The sequence below is a fragment of the Tenrec ecaudatus genome, chromosome 2 (assembly GCF_050624435.1).
Source record: "Tenrec ecaudatus isolate mTenEca1 chromosome 2, mTenEca1.hap1, whole genome shotgun sequence".
In the NCBI taxonomy this organism is placed as follows: domain Eukaryota; kingdom Metazoa; phylum Chordata; class Mammalia; order Afrosoricida; family Tenrecidae; genus Tenrec; species Tenrec ecaudatus.
The window spans coordinates 138,680,718-138,698,604 of record NC_134531.1 but is presented as its reverse complement, the minus strand read 5'-3'; positions in this window follow the sequence as shown (position 1 = coordinate 138,698,604).

Genomic DNA, 17,887 nt, shown 5'->3' with positions numbered 1-17,887 from the left:
ATGGTGTGCTTCAGCAGAATCAGCCACTAGAGACTCTTCTGAGGACAGCTCTGCTGGGACACGGGTGGGGCCACCGTAAGTGAGAAATGACTGGCAGTCCTTGGTTTGGGGCCCTTTGGTCCTTTGCCCCTGGGCCCTGCCCACCCTTTCCCTTTCCGTTCTTGGCCTCCTGGGGGCGACGAGACAGGCCAGTGATACAGAAGCCCAGGCTGACCGTTGCCAGGTGGCATTTCTCCAGAACGAGCACCTCCTTGTTGAGTGCGTTTTGCCAAGATATCTGCAAACCCCGTGGAGCAGTGGATGTGCCAGCGCCCCTAGAAAACTCCTCGTCTTTGCTGGATTATTCTGCCTGGCTCCCAAGCTAGGCCTGAGTTTAGCCTTATGCCCTTACCGCTCTAGTCATCTGGCCTTACAGAGACCCAGCCATGGTGTGCTAAGATTTTCTCTCCCCTTTTAACACAACCATGCAAATGAGAGAACGTGCCCACAGTGCCTGGTGCTCAGCGAGGGGGAGCCAGCCACGGAGCCCCCGCTGCAGAAGGCCCCGCTCGCACTGTGGACCTGGCCTCTGTCGGTGCCAGTGAAACTTGTCATACGAAGCAGACTAGAGTCCCATTTTAAAATCGGAGTGAGTAAATGTTAAAAATGATTCATTTTGAATTTTAAAAAAGGAAGTCAGAAAGGAAGGTGGCTTCAGCGGCATTCATTACAGGAACCCCTCCAACTGGGGCAGGGTGGCATTTGGTTGTCAGAATCCCCACCGGGATTAGTGGTGAATGTTGGCCCCAAGGCAGCTGTACTCAGTGTTTTTGACCTTGTGGTGTTTTCAGGCAATTTGGGCCTGGGAAGTCTGAGGCAGGGACGCTCCTCCAGCTACCCTCATGCCCTGTTGACTCTGCCAGCCAAGAGCTCCCCATCCGGAAACTGGGGTGGAGGCACGGTGGCAGCTGCGCACTTCAGCGGCCTGCCCCGGCCGATGCCGGGCTTAGGTCTGCTCTGCCTCCCGCGCTCATCCCCATTCGTAGAGTGGCTGGCACCATATGCTAAGAGTGGGTAGCATATAAGGACATCGGCCTATCCTCTCCCGGGTCTGGACCCTCCGTCGTCTGACGTTCGAGTGTGCCTAGGCCCACGTTCTTGCTGACAGGTCTAGGAGAAGGTCCTTTATTCTCGCTCTCAGCATCTGGCAGCTCCAAGCTCACCTTGGCTTGCAGCTGAAACACAAATCCTTCACCTCGCTGTCTTTCTTCTCTCCCTCCTCCTCCTCCTCCTCCTCTTTTGTAGACTCCACTCACATTAGATTAGGACCCATCCAACGCCAGTGTGAACTCATGTAAACGGCTAACATCCTCAAAGACGCTATTGGCAAGAAAAGTCACACTTACGGGGACCAGAGGTTAATATTTCAACATCCGTTGGGGTGGGACTGGGTCACAGTTTAATCTACCACGTTTGCATAAACCCGGTCATTGTGAGTCCTGCCCAGCGTCTCATTCTCCGCTCAGTCATGCATGCTTTTAACCCCCTGTTCCTAGCCCACGGGGTCAGAATCTTCTCAGAAGTTCCTGAATCCCATTATATTTTGCATGGCAGGCGAATGGAGAAGACGGCTGCCAGGAGAGCCCTTGGTCGGGGGCAGGGCTCTGTCCCCCATCCCAAGGCACCCAGGGTCTGAGTTGGACATAAGGAAGTTTCAGGGATGTCAATCGAGAAGCTAGCTTCCTATTGCTGCAGTGGGTCTCCAGTTATTGTCTGATAGCTGAGAATCTGTAATAGATTTTTAGATTATGAAAAATATTACTCAGTCCTCACATTATATTGATTCAAAAATAAAGGTTGTGCAGTTAAACTGCACAGTAAAATACGGCTTTATGGAATGGTAATTTTTTACTTAAGTTCTTCTCCATTGTAGTAGAAGATAATGGATTCAGGAAGGGTGCAGTAAGGAATAAAGCCGTTGTATTGTATTGGTTAAATGACATTTAAAATGATTTGGCTGTCAAATTCGTGGAAAGGTTATGAACAGTGAATGAAAAATCTGAAATTAATTCTCTACCTCAAGAAAGTGTGATTTATACTATAATAAAATTAGATTTTTAGTTAAAGAACTTTAGTCATTAAGTAATGCCCATGTACTAACTCTCATTTATATCCATCTGGCTTGAAGCTTCTGCAGAAAATAATTTCTTCCTTAGGCAATGCATCGGGGCTTTGGTGTCATGATGGTAGTGAATTTTGTTCGGTGCCATTCTTCAGCATTTTGAGCGTGGCTTTTTTGAGGACTGATTCTTTTTTTAGCCTCGATAATGAGGAGCTATTGAGCTCAATTACCATCCCAAAGTGATCTACTGTCTCTCTCTCTGTCATTTTCATTAATTGATCTCCCCTTTCTCCCCGTGCTGCACTGCTTTGATTACGGCAGCTCTTTCTTAATCCCTGGTACCTGATAGTATAATTCTCCCATTTTTCTCTTCTGCATAATCCCGATTCTCTCTGGCTCTTTGAACTTTCGTACACATTTGTGAGCCAGTTTGTCAGCTGCCTTTGAGGGTGGTGTCCTCTGGGGGGTTGACCAGAACTGCATTGTGTCTCTAGCTCAGTATCAGAAGAAATGACTCCTGCATAGCATTGAGCCCTCAAGCCTGCAAACAATGGTGCAGTCTTTCATTTGTTTCGTTTTTTAATTGGTCTTTGCATTACTTGGTTCTCTGGGCTGAGACTTTCCTCATTTTCCATTAGAGACGTAATATTTACTGATGTCATTATACATTACATTGTTTTAGGCATCATTTGCTAATTGTTCGCTAGCTCAAGTAAATACTATTAATTTTATGCATGAATTTTTTTCTTATCCAATGACCTATCAAATGTATTAATTCTAATAGCTTATATGTAGTTTATCTTTTATTGTCTGTGTTTACAATCTTTCCTGCAAATCATGTGAGCTTTAATCCTTCCCCTCTGATCCTTGGGCCTGTTTCCTTCTGGTTTCTGTTCAGACAAGGACCTTCAGGACACTGTGGAGAAGAACTATTTGTGAAAGATCTCTGTGGGTTCTTCTTACCAAGACCGGGAAAGAAGCTTTTAATATTGAACCATGAAATATGTCATTTGTGGTATATTTTTATAGATCTTCTTTTCCAGAATAAGAACATTCCTTTTCTAGTGTCGGGGTTATTTTTCAATCGCGAGATGATGCCTAATGAAGTGCCTTTGTGCGTGTTCAAAGGATGACTTGGTTTGTCTTCATTGTTCTGTTGGTGTGGGTCTTGGCCAAAGGCTTCTTATTCCGGGAATGAACCCAACGTTGTCACGATAATTCAGCATTCTGAAACCCAGTTTTGTCATGCCAGTTGGGCGTTTTTATTTATTAATTGACTTAATATGGTCATATATTTTTAAAAATTGTAACCAAGAAATATTGACCTATAATTATCCTTTCTTACACTGCCTTTGTCAAGTGTTAGTTCAAGTTTCTCCTCACCTCATAAAATACGTTGAGTAGTAAGGCCACATTTTTTAATCTCCAGAAAACTTTGTGTGAGATTGGCCTTATTTTTAAATTGTGGCAAAATATACAAAACAAAAATGTTACCATTTTCATGATTTTTCAAGTGTACAACCCACTGGCACAAATCATTCCAATAATGCTGTGTAAACCACCACCACTTGTTTCCAAAACTTTTTCATCACCCCCAATAAAAGCACGGTACCCATTACACAGTCCCTCTCCACTTCTCCCCTATAGTGCATGGTCACAGCTCACCTCCTGACAGTCTTTATGTCTCTGTTCTAGACATGGCCTATACATCGCGAGTCATAGCATCTTTTTGTGTCTGACTTATTTTTATTAGCGTAATCTTTTCAAGGCCCATCCATGTCTCAGAACATATGAGAACTTCACCTTTTTTTTGTAGCTGGAAAATGTCACACTGCACATAAAAGTACATACCACGTTTGGTTCATACATTCATCTGCTGATAGACACCAGAGTCACTCCCACCCTGTGCTTACTCTACATAACACTTCTGTGAACATTAGCATACAGGTATCTGTTTTGAGTCTCTAGGTTCAGTTCTTTTAGGTACATACCTAGCAAGAGGATTTCTGGATTATATGGTTATTCCAATTTAAACTCCTTCGTATGTTTCTTTAGCTGTTTTGGGAACCTCCCAACTTTTCCACAGCAGCCGCTCCAGGCCTACATTCCCACCAGTAATAGCTGAGAATTTCAATTTCTCAACATCTGTACCAACACTTACCCGTTGGGCTGCCAACCATGAGGCTAGCAGTTTGAAGCCACAAGCTGTTCTGAGGGGTGGGAAGATGAGGTTTGCCACTCCATAAAGAGCTGCAGCCTTGGAGACCCACAGGGGCAGTTCTCCCCTGTGCTAGATGGTTGCCAGGAGTCCGACTTAGTGTGATGGCAGTAGGTTTGGTTCGGTTTGGTACTAACACTTACTATTTTGTTTTATTTTTCCTCATAATAGCCATCTGGTGCCAGTGAAGAGGCTGCCATTGTGGGTTGAGTTTGTATGTCCCCCGTGACTAATTCCACCGCTGGTCTGCCAGTTTGTCAGAAAGCAGTGTCATGTGTGTTGCTTTGATAATAGATGTTGTTTCCCCAGTGTTTCAAACACCAGCAGGATCTCCCACACAGAAGGTTTCAGCAGAGTCTCCACTCTGAGGCAGACTAGGAAGAAGGCGGAGGGGGTACATTTCTGAAAATGTGACTACTACCAACCTTATGAACAGCAGCAGCACGTCGTCTGTCTGATTTGGTGCTGAGAAGTTGAGCCCCTCATGTTGGAAAACACCTCAGATATACCTGGAGAAGAGCTGCCTCTTCAAAGTCAAGTCCACCTTAGTGACAGCTGTGAAACATGTATGGGGGCTTTCATTTCCTGATGGGGCACAGCACAAAATGAAAAGAAACAGCTGCAAACATCCATTAATAAGCAGAATGTGTAATGTATGAAGTATGAATCTAGGAAAATTGGCCATCTTTCAAAATTAAACGGAACACATAGAGATTGATACCCTAAGCATTAGCCAGCTGAAATGGACTGGCCTTGGCCATTTTGAATCCGACAATTGCCTAGTCTGCTCTGCCAGGAATGACAAGTTGCAGAGGAATGGCTTCACATTCACAGCTAAAAAGAACATTTCAAGATCTATTCTGAAGTACAGCACTGTCAGTGATAAGATAATATCTATGCAACTACAACTATTATTCAAATTTATGAACCAATCGCTAATGTGAAAGATATGGAGATTGAAAATTTCCACCAACTCCTGCAGTTTGAAATCAAAGATGCGATCAAAATGCATTGATAATTACTGGTGTTTGGAATGCAAAAGTTGGAACTTAAGAAGAATCAGCAATTGGAAAATATGACTTTGGTAATAGAAATGACAGGGAATACTGTGTGAAAGAATTTTACAAGACCAATGACTTTGGAAATATCTTTGTCAACAATATGAATGATGACTGTATGCATGGGCCTTGCTGAATGGAATAAAAAGCAACCCCGATTTACTGCATCCATAGAAAGAGATGATGGAGAAGCTCAGCATCATAAGTCAGAACAGGGACAGGACCATAAATTGCTCATATGCAAGTTCAAGTTGAAGCTGAAAAAAATTAAAACAAGCCCACGAGAGCACAAGTATGACCTTGAGTCTATCAGACCTGAGTTTAGAGACCACCTCCCACACGAACACTAATGGCCAAAGAGCAGATCAGGGATAGGATGACGTCAAGGACACAATATCTGATGAAAGCAGAAGCTCATAAAGGAAATAAGGAAGGAATAAACCACACAAAAGGATATCATAAGAAATGCTGAAACTTGCTTTTCCATGTAGAATAGCTAATGCCAAAGGAAGAAGTTAAGTAAAACAGCAGAACAGACAATTTCAGAGGGTGACTCAGAAACACGATGAATCGTATTATAGTGACATATGTTTAGTCCTGTAGTTAGAAAACCAAAAGGGAAGAACACAACCAGCATCCCACAAGCTTAAAGAATTGAAGGGAAAATGCTCAAGCTTCAAGTTGAAATCTTGAGGGATACTGTGGACAGAATATTGCACGATGCAGAAAGCACCAACGTGATGTGCCAGCTAAATCTATACGGAAGAACTGCAACAGCCTGTCTTATTTATAATCCTTGGATTATAAATGATAGCATCCACATCCAGAGGAGGGACCGGCATCAGAACTTAAATTCTGAGCACCAGTTTACAGAAGGCCATGGGTGACAGTGGAAGCCCCGTGAGGATGAAGCCTCTGGTGAATCCTCTCTGACCTTAGACCAGAGATGGGACCAGCCTTGCGACCAGACTGAAAGCATTGTAAAGTGAATTATAGCAGTTGTTGTTAGGTTAAAATGTAACACCTTACCATTTGATCTCTGTTTGGACCCATTTAAATTTTATTCTGGTTTTTAATGTTCTCTGCTTTCTTCTCTGTTGAGGTTTTTCTCTGTTTTATTTTGTTTGTTTTAAATGTTTTCCTGTAAGGAAATTGAGGAAATTCTGTAAGGAAATCTATAGAGACTACAAAAAAGGGAAATGATGAAAGGCATGCGCAGAGGCAGTCTACTTAAAATAATTGGTCAGTGATCAATCATTTTAGGAGGTAGCATGTGTGTAAGAACCCACGATATTTAATGGTGAACTATAAGGTGAGCTGAAGCATTGACAAGAAGCAAAGCTCTAGGAATTGACAGATGACTGATGGACATGTCGCCAGAAACAGACAAAGCAGTGGAAGGACTCACTGTTCTGTGCCAAGACATTTGGAAAACAGCTATCTGGACAAGTAGACGCGTTTAGCCTCTGTGCACATTCCAAAGAAAGGTGACCCAACAGGATGTGGGAATTATCAGATAGGATAATGACTGTCGCAAGTGAAATCTTGCTGGAGTCTAAAATGGTTGCAGCGGTCCACTCACAGGGAGCTGCCGGAAAGCCAAGCCGTCGTGAGAAGGGGACATGACAAGAGGGATATCCCCAATGACTGCCGTTCCACAAAGACATGTGCATGTGTTCTATGGGCTGTGCAAGGACATCCGACTGTGTGGATCATGGCAAACTATGGAGCTCATTGAGAAAAACGAGAACTCCACACCACTTCTCTGTGCTCGTGTGGAATCCGGACATGGAACAAGAGGCAGCCAGCCGCTCAGCCCTCCCTGAGGAACACTGCATCAATTCCGACACCAAAAGGTGTGTGTCGGGGCTTCGCCCTTGCATTATACTTGTTCGGCCTGGATGTTGAAACAAATTGTGAAACTGGATTATAGGAAGCAGTATTCAGCATCAGGATTGAAGGATGTCTCGTTGACAAGCTACACTATTAGATGACACAACCTGGCTTGCTGAAAGAGAGGAGGACTTGAAGCACCACTTGCCAATGAAAATCACGGACTGCAGCCTTCAGTATGTGTTGCAACTCATTATAAAGGAATCCCCAAACCCTCACAACTGGACCGATAGACCGGATCATGAAAGATGGAGACAGGGATTCCCAACCAATGACCATAGACACAGCAGTCAAGAAATCAAAACAGATCTGCTGCACAGACCTCTTTGAAGCATTGCAGAGCAAGGGGAGCTACTTGGCAGTTAAGGTCCACCTGGCCTATGCAATGGCATTTTCAATCCTTTCTGTACATGTGAAAGTGGGACAATGAATGAAAGACTGCAGAATAATGGATACACTTGAGTTTTATTAGTAAAGAATATTTACTGCGAACTGCCAAAGAACAAACAAATCTGACTCGGAAGAAGGGCAGTCAGAATGCTGCTTACAAGGAAGGATGGCAAGGCTTCGGCACATGTGCTTTAGACGTGCTGTCAGGAGAGATCCAGCCCTGGTGAAGGACATCGTGCTCGGTAGAGGGTCAGTGGAAAAGAGGAAGACCCCCCAGGAGGTAGATTGACCTAGCGGCCGCAACAATGAGCTCAAACATAACAGCCATTGTGATGGTGGCGCAGGACCGGGCAGTGGTTCATTCTGTCGTACACGGGGTCTCCATTTGTCAGAACCCCCCCAACATACCCCCGAACGACAACGCTAACATCCTTTTGCCATACTTATTTATACTTAACAAATGCGTGTGCTGAGCAAATCATTCAAACTACTGTACTATATGAAGGGGAACGCAGCGTCAGAATTCCAGGGAGACGTTTTAACCTGCAAAACACTTGAAGCACTAACTGGTAAAGATCAAGAGTACAATCTTTAATATGGATTACACTGCAACATAAAGAAAACAAAATTAGAACTGGATCAATAAACAACATCACGAAAAATGGAGCAAAGATTGATGTGGTCATGGATTTCATTTTACTTGGGTCCACAATCAATACCCAGTGATGCAACAGGAAATCAAATGATGTATTATGGCACTGGGCAAACTTGCTGCTCATTCTCTCATTGCCATTGAGCCAATGCAAACCCTCAGAGGCGCCACAGAGTGCCCTCTGTGAGTTTCTGAGACTGTATCTCTTCACAGTAATAGAGAGCCCTGCCTTTCTTCTTCTGAATGGTTGATAATATCGAACTATTGACCTTGGGCATCACAGCCCAACATGTAATCGCTATGCTATGAGGTCTCCTTCGTGCCATAGAATTTCAACTACTATTACTACTATTACACCACTTACCTGTCAGTTTGTCCTGCTGTGGTGGCCTGTGTGTTTCTGTGATGCTGGAAGCCGTGTCACTGCTATTTCAAAGGACAGCAGAGCCATCATCCAGAGGGAAAACGGTTCAGGAGAGTTTCCAGACTCGGAACAGACTATGGAGAAGGAGTGAGCTGTCCACTTCGGAGGAATTAGTCACTGGAAACCCGATGAACAGCGTCAAAACATGGTCAGTTACGGGAAACCTAATTGATAGAAGCAGAATATTGTCAGAGACCGCGCCAGAAGATGAACCTCTCAGCTTGGAAAGCACTCAGAATATGACTGAGCAAGAACTACCTTCGCAAAGAATTGTTGCTCCTAAAGCCGTGGATGGAGTAAACGCCTCTGGGGGCAAAGCTCCGAGACCTTCATTTGCTGATGGGGCAGGACTCAAAGTGGGATGAAATGCTGCACAAATTTAATCATAAGAACTTGGAATGGACGCATTATAAAGCTAGGAAAGTTGTAAGTCATTAAAATAGAAAAGCTCAGTATTGCAGGTGTTGGTGAGCTGAAATGAACTGGTGTTTGTCCATTTTGAGTAAAAAAAGAAAACATGGTTTGCTGTGCCGGGAATGAAACATTGAAGAGGATTGGAATTGAATTCTTCAACAAAAAGGACGTTTCAAGATGTTTTAACATACATGACTGTCTGTGAAAGGAAAATGTCTATCTTATCAATAAAACTCCATTAGAGAAAACAACAAGGAAATCGTGTATGGCTTAAAATCAACAAAGTGTGCATCAGGACTGTATTATATTCCCACGCTTTTTCAATCTGTAAACTGAACAACTAATCAGAAAAGTTGGATTATATGAAGAAGAATGCAGTGTCAAGAGTGGAGGAAGGCTTGTTAACAACCTGGGATAGATAGATGACACAATCTTGCTTGATGAAAGTGAGGAGGGCTTGAAGCACTTGCTGGTGAAGATCAAGGATTTCAGCCTTTGGTGTGGATTACAACTCAATGTAAAGAGGAACAAAATTCTCACAACTGAACCAGTGGGTTAGCACTATGATAAATGGAGCAAAGATGAAAGTTGTTGAGGATTTTGTCTTGCTTGTGTCTACAATCAGTGCCTATGGAAACAGCAGTCAAGAGATCAAAGAACACTTTGCATTGGGTAAATCTGCTGCACAAGCTCTCTTTGAAGTATTGACAAGCAAGAAGTTACTTTGAGGGTTCAAGTGCGCCTGACCCAATCCATGGTATTCTCCTTTGCATCATATGGATGTGAAAGTTGGATGCTGAATAAGGAAAACTGAAGAAAACTCAATGCATTTGAATGATGGTGCTAGCAATGAATATTCAAAGTCCCACAGACTTCCAAAAGAGCCAACAAATCTGTCTTGGAAGAAGTACAGCCAGAATGCTCCTTCGAGGTAAAGATGGCGAGACGTCATGTCACGTGTCTCCTGGCATGCTTTCAGGAGACCAGCCCTTGGAGAAGGTCATTGTGCTTGGTAAAGCAGAGGGGACACTAAAAAATGGAAAGCCCTTAATAAGATGGATCGACACAGTGGCTCCAACAATGGTCTAAAATATAAGAACAATTGTGAGAGCGGTACAGCACCGAGCAGTGCTTCATTCTGTTGTACATAGGGTTGCTATGAGTCGCAACTGACTTGATGGTACCTAAAAATAACTGCCGTCTAGTCAATTCTGACTCATAGCAATGCTATTTATGGTTGCTGAGCCTTTAGATGGGATCTTTATGGAAGCAGATAGACTCCTAATTCTCCTGCAGGCGTGGGTTTGAACCACTGACCTTGTGGTTAACAGTCTAAGGATTATTCAGTAATATGACCAGAGCTTCTTACTACAGGTAAAATGATAAAATACTCTTTCAAGAGACAGAATTAGATTTGAACACATGATTAGAAAAGCCATACTATTGGATAAGAAGATACATCTTATGTAGATATCAGTTTTTCTTAATTTACAAATTTTATGTAATCCTTCCCCCAAAATTCAATCAGGTTTTCCCCTGGAGATCTAGAAGTCATTTATGCACATCTCCTAATGTACTATTTCTAGCTATTCCCAAGGACCCCTGCTTGCACAAATGATTAAGGGCTCAGCCGCCAAACAAAAGGTAAGTGGTTCAAACCCACCCACTGTTCTGTCGGAGAACAACCCTAGCAATACACTCCTATGAATACTTCAGCCTCGGGTACCCTATGGAGCAGTTCTACTCTGTCCTGTGGAGTTACTGTGAGTCAGAATTAAGCTGTTGACACAAACCAACACTTACCGCCAGGTGGAGGTGCCAGGCCCCGAAGCAGGAGCTCAGAGGCAGTTTGAGAGGAGAGGGGTGCTGCTTTCTCGCCTGATATGCTTCATGACCCACACAGCTCTTGCTATACCTGTCACTCTCTTTGTCCCCCTTCTGAACACGGACCTGGAGAATGCTCCCTTTGGTACCAGCAGCATTTGGATAGTGATACTGTGTTGACAGGCACATGGCTTATAACACGGGCCTCCCAATGGCCTCTGCTTAGGCTTTCGGCTCACCAGGGTGACAGCACTCAGAATGTCACTTGAGTCAGGTGAGCTTCTCATGCCGCCCAGTTTCATCTCTAATGCTGCCTTTCCTTCCTATCACAAAGGGCACTAACGCTAAAGTGTGAAATATCATGCAATTTGCTTTTAAAATGATAGTGCTCTTGGTTGTGGCGGTGAGGAGATGGCTCAAATTTGGTGCTTCCTCTTCGGACTTCTTGAGTTCTAGCACGGTTCCAGCTTATTCGCAGTACTAGAATTCGTGTCCTCAACTGGTCTCTTAGATATGAACGTTGCTGCAGTTCAGACGGAAGCAGGGCATCAACCTGAGCAGGGTCTCTCTGAAGCCGGGATCTCAGGCCAGACAGCACCTATGGGAAGCCCGAAGAGCTGGCTGTGGCTGTAGGAGCTGCACAGACTCGTCATCCTGTTTGAGTCCCCAAAGCAGCACGTTTTTGGTTGTGTGTTTACATTGATAGAAGTATGTGTTGAGAGTTCAGTAGACCCAACTTTACTTGTGTGTTGCATTGTTCACCTTTGGGGGGGCGGGGGGGAAGATGACTAACAGGTGAAATATTTGCAAGATATCGGTGCACATAAGTTATTCTTCAAAAATATAACATCTTTCTTTTCTTGCAGGAGTCCAGAAGTTTTGAAGTCGCAAGAAGAGAAGGTAGGAGAACAGACACTTATCTAGTTCAATCTCAGGGTTCACATGTTGCAAGTAGTGTGGGGGAACTAAGGTGAACTTCAGACCTGCGGGAAGCCTGTCCTTGGAATGTTCCGAGGTGCTGACTACCTGGGATTACTTTCTGGGGATTCTAAGAACTACCGGCTAGGCTTTCTTGGCAGAACTGTGACTTCTACCATGACATACCAACGGCGAAGGGTGTGGGGACTGGCTTATTCAAGATGTGTTTACAGTCTCATTTTTGAAGTAATTGTTTTGTTTTGTTTCACCCGGTAAAAACAACATCGACAAAAGGTTTCATGGTCTGAGCTATGTCAGTGTTGGGGAAGAGCTGCCACAGTGGAAAAGAGTTCTGATTTAATTTTTACAGCTTCAACTAAGCTGAAATAAAAATAACCAATTAATTTTCCTTTTGAAAACAATTCTGCCACGTTCTATTTTCCCAGCCAGTGTTTCTCTAGCACAATTGCTTTCTGGTCTCTGAGGTAAGCATATCTGGGTGGTAATTTCTGAAATCTGTTAGTGGAAATTGAAGTTTCCCTTATTCACTTTCAACAACCCCTGGTTTTTAATAAAATATGTCTTTTGGATGATTTATTAAATCATCACCAATCAGCCCTTTGTTACAGGACTGGGAAGATGAAGTCAGAAACCAAAACATGGCCTTGGTCTAGGCTGTGGTCTTTGGTTTCCATCACTGTCATCCTGGTGGGACTGTCTCTGAAAAGAGTGGCTATCTTCTGGATTGTTTATCCACCTACCTTATCTGGACAGACCTGCAGAGACAATAGTATGCACAAAACCAAGACAGAACAAAACAAAGAAACCAAAACAACAACAAAAGCCCAATGACACACACACACAAAGAAAAGCCTATAAATAGTTCCAGGTCTGTTTGTTGACCATTAGGAGTGTTTTCCAGTCAAGTCTGATGGAGTGCCATGCCCTGGCCCCACAGTCTATTTTTGGTGTTCCCGGGGGACTTCATTGCTCTGTTCCCCTTGCGGTTTTGTTGCATGCCCATAGTGTTTTGCTTCGGTGTGGTGGAGTCAGATCGGGTGCAATTCCCACACTGTGTCTCCAGTGTTGTCCGCCGTAGTGCTATGGGTCAGTGAGGCACATGTATTTCCTAGTAGGCCCTATGGTCCTCTCTGTGCATTGACTGCTCTGAGCAGGAATATTGTACTCAGGGCTTGGTGGGCCAGCGTGTGCGCCACTTTCTCTCCCCCCCACTTCATTTGCTCCTGTGTGCTCTGATCAGACATGTCCCTCTCCCTGAGCTGTAGCTTCAGCGTTGTCCTCTGAAGTGAATTATTCTGTGGGGAGGGGCGGCTGCCCCCTAGTTGGGATTGGGGCCAGGCCCTATATGGGTTCCCTGCTTCATGCCAGTATGTTGCATTCACGTCTTGGGGCTCAAGTAGAAAGAAAATGTTTTGAGAATGATGATGGCAACGAATGTACAAATGTGCTTGACGCAATGTATGGATGTATGGATTGTGATAAGAGTTGTACGAGCCCCCAATAAAATGATTTAAATAATAATAATAAAGAGTGGCTATCTAAAGTAGCGAGCACTTTCCATATTAACTCCCAACTCTAGCAGATCCTTGACTCCTGGTTAGTTCTGATTCCATGTGCTGCGATGAAAGACATAGATCGGTCACGCTTTCCAAGTGTTTCTAGCTTTCTGTAGTGTCTCTATTGGTGGACCTTCGCACGGGATGTGTGTCGCTATCCGTGGTGCTGAACTGTAGATTCTAAAGGATCTGACTGAGCTCTGCGAAGGACCTTTCTAACTTCCTTTCTCATTTGCCACTGCCTTTGCTCTTGCACTCAATGTCCTTTGAACTGTATTTATTGAGAAAACGGAACTGTTTGGATATCAAAACTGGATGAAGGTGGGGCAGGAAAATTACCCTTCTGATTGAAAAGTAGGGTTACCACAAGATGATCGTAGGAGTTTGGAGAAACTCGCCAAGCGGGCATGAGAGGTGGGCATCTCAGGTTCTGAGTCAGAGTAGGTCCTCGCAGGGTGAATATCTGGCATCCCGGATAGGGATCACGTTTTCGGAATCTCACTGTACTTGTGGTGGAGATGCTCTGAGTAGTAAGGCCAGGAGAGTAAGGGAAGCATGTGCATTCCTCCTGAAAGAGTTAATCACCACAAGGCTGCACAGCCCCAGGATATTGAGAGTGTCTGGGAGATAAACAGAGGCATGGTTGAGCTGTGTTCAACTCACCCACTCCACACCCCCACCCAACACACACACACATTCTCTCTCTCTCTCTCTCTCTCTCTCTCTCTCTCTCTCTCTCTCTCTCTCTCGTTTCCAGTTTTAACAGCTCAGCTCACAGACTGAGAGGGTTTGCTTCAGCTTTGTACTGGAAAATTTGTCCTGGTCCCAGATTAACATTTTCCTTCCTGTGGTGAACAGGCTGACGTCTTTCTAGTTTATGTCAAAGTTGAGTGTTGAGAGTCCAGTGCTTGAAAGTACATGCTTGTAACCTGGCGGGAAGGAAGGACAGGCGGGGAGAGTTGAACTTTGCAGCTTGGCTCCAGGTTTGGGGGGATTTGAGGATTCATGCCTTGGGCTGTGGAGCTATTTTCTCCAGCACAATCTATATGGGGACAATCACAGGGATACTGTAACTGCTCCCATCAATTGTTATCCCTACAAACAAAAATAAAATTGTCTCAAAGTACACACTTCAAGTTGGTTCCCTTAACTTCAATTTGACCTGGGACTGAAAGAGAAATAAATAAGTAATGCTCTAAATTCCCCAGCCCAGATTATCAGACCCGGAAACCTGGGAGCAAGATCTTTGGATCTAGAGAAGTGACTCTCAACTATGGAACTGATGACTTCCAACCAAGGAAACGAAAATGATAGTTTTGTTTTGTGTTGTTTTAAAACCACATTTGACTCAAAATGCCAGCTGAATTCAGGTTTTGGTGCCACAAAACAGATGGCCAATTTTACTCTCATGCATAGGACTTTTGGAGGCTCTTGACTAATTCTGTCATGTGAGATGGGCTAATATTAGCAGTGGGAACAGGGTTCAGGCTAAATCTCCATGATGCTGGGGATTGTACTTCTGCCTTAGACCTGCTCTCTGCCTTCCTTCTCCTGCTCTGTGCACAGCCTGGTGCTGTCATTCCAGGCTGGACCCCAGCTTTCTTACCTCTGGTCTCATTCACACTTTCCCTGCAACCTACAGTCTCTTTGTCACTTATCTTTGTTAAATGCCACTGACCTTTCATTCCTTCCAACTCTCTTTCTTGAAATGTTTCATTTACCACTCTCTATTTGAGTTAAGGTTTCCTCTCAGATTACATATCTACTGAGAGCATAAACCTCCCCCAGTTCACCTGAAAATTCCCCACGGCCCTAACTCGGGTCCTCATATACAGATTCTGTTCAACAACTGTTTATTGGATTAAATGTGACCTACAATGAGACACCAAGTCCTTTGGTGAGAAAAAATCTCACTGTCATCGAGTGGATGCCAACTCATAGCAACCCTATAGGAGAGGGTAGAACTGCCTCTGTGTTTTTTCCAAGACTGCAACTCTTTATGGGAGTAGAAAGCCCTGTCTTTCTCCCTTGGGACAGTTGCTGAATTTGGACTGCTGACCTTGCAATCACAGCCCAATGCATAACCATCACACCACCAGGGCTCCTGGTTCTAGAAAAGTACTATTTAAAGTAATGCTTTGTAGAATATCTACTCCTGCCCTTGGTATTATGCTGTGATACATGGAAGAAGAAGTTCTTGTTCAGAGAATGATGTTGAATCCTCCCAGATGATATGTTGAAGCCCTATTTCCCAGAACATATGACTATGAACATCTGTTCATTCCCTTATATGGAAATAGAGCATTAGCACAGGTGAATGGTATGAGAAGCATACTTAAGATGGGAATCATACTGGATTAGGGTGGAATAGAATCCAATAACCAGTATCTCTTTATAAGAAGAGGGAAATCTGCACACAGGAACACAGGGAAAGCACAATTTGTTGATGAAGGCAGAATGGAGCGATTCATTTACAAGCTACGGAATGCAAAGGACTGCTGGAGTCACTAGAAACAGAGAGATGGAGGGACTTGCAGGGAGGATGAGGCTGGGGAAGGGAGCAGTGAGCAAACAACACCATAGTAGGGGAACAACTAGCGAATTAAAATCAACAATGAGGTGGACGTAGAGATCCTGGGGGTGTTGGAGCAACAGCAATCTAGCTGAGAGGAATTGCTAAGAGGTAAAAGAAAGGTGAGCATGATGGTGGGGCAGGAGGAAGGTAAAAGAAAACAAAGGATAGATCTAGGAAGCAAAGCTATGGATGGAGGTATAAACATAGGTGTGTACACGTGTAAATACATTAATTCATAAAAATAGAGGCATTGGCCTATGTACATATATTTTAAATTTATTTTTAATCATTTTATATTTATATGGCAATACACCGAGGTAGTGGACAGACTTTGGGCCTTTGTTCAAGCCCTCCCTCAATACAAGAGCACTTTGTTCTGCCAACCTGGAATCCTGTGATGCTCACCCTCCTGGCACAACAACTGAAGACAAATGGGTGCATAAGCAAATGTGAAGAAAGCAGATGGTGCCAGGCTATCAAAAGATATAGCATCTGTGTCTTAAAGGCTTGAAGGTAAACAAGCAGCCATCCTACTAAGAAGCAACAAAGCTCACATGGAGGAAGCACACCAGCCTGTGGGATCATGAAGTGTCAGCGGGATCAAGTAACAGGAATCAGAAGACCCCAATTAAACAAAAAAATTCATATTGTTGAGAATGAGAGGGTTCAGAGCAGAGACCCTAAACCCATCTATAGACAAAGGAACATCCCCCACAGAGGGGTCACAATGAAGGGATGAGTGAACCAGGGCTCAGTATAGCACCGATGAAACAAACAACATTCCTCTGGTTCCTTGTGGCTTCCTCAGCCCCCATTATCATGACCCCAATCCTGCCTTTCACTGAAGGCTAGACCAGAGCATGTGCACAGGTAAAGATAATAGATAAGAGCTCATGACACACAGAACCCAGGAACAGAAATGGGAGTAGTGATACCAGGAGGGGTGGGGGAAGGTGAGGAGAGGAAGTAAGAGGGAACCTATTGTAATGATGGACACATCCCCCCCACCCACCAGAGGGATGAACAATGGAAACCTTGGGGGAAGGGACACAATGGTCAGTGTAAAATATGAAATAATAATACTTTATAATTTATCAAGGGGTCATGAGGATGGGAAGGGAATAAGAGAGTAAAAAGAGGAGCTGGTACCAAGCGCTCAAACAGAAAGTAAATGTTTAGAAAATGAGGATGGCAACATATGTACAAATGTGCTTGATACAATTGATGTGTGGATTGTTATAAGAGCTGTAAGAGCCCCCAATAAAATGATCTTTTAATTAAAATGAAAGAAACAGAGTGGTGTAGAAAAGATTCTCCCCAAGAGCCTTCAAGAGAGCATGACCCTGCCAGCACCTGGATGTTGGGTTTCTAGCACCTTGATGTTGGGTTTCCTCAGAACTGTGAGACTTAACATCACTGATCTTTGAGGCCATTGATGTGTGGTCTTTCCCCCCTTGGCCCTGGGGAATTAATGCACATGGTGGATGAATGCCAGACTGAAGAGACTTGAGCTAGTTGTTGTTGTTGATGATGATGATAATGATGATGATGATGATGATGATGATGATGATGATGATGATGACGACGACGTTTTCATTGCAGAACCTCTGAGGAGATTTAGCAGGCTAAATGCCATTCTCAACTGCAGGGAATGCAATCTGCAGCACTTCCCAAGCATAGTTCCCATGGGATCTGGTTTAGTTGTTTTCCTTCATCTCAGGGCTGGAATTGCATGCCATGCCTTCTGACAGCCATGGGCCGAAGAACCCACCAAGAAGAAGAGCGTCCTCAAATCCCCCCAAACAAGGTCATCCCCAGGCACCGAGCAGCTGTCTTTCCGGGG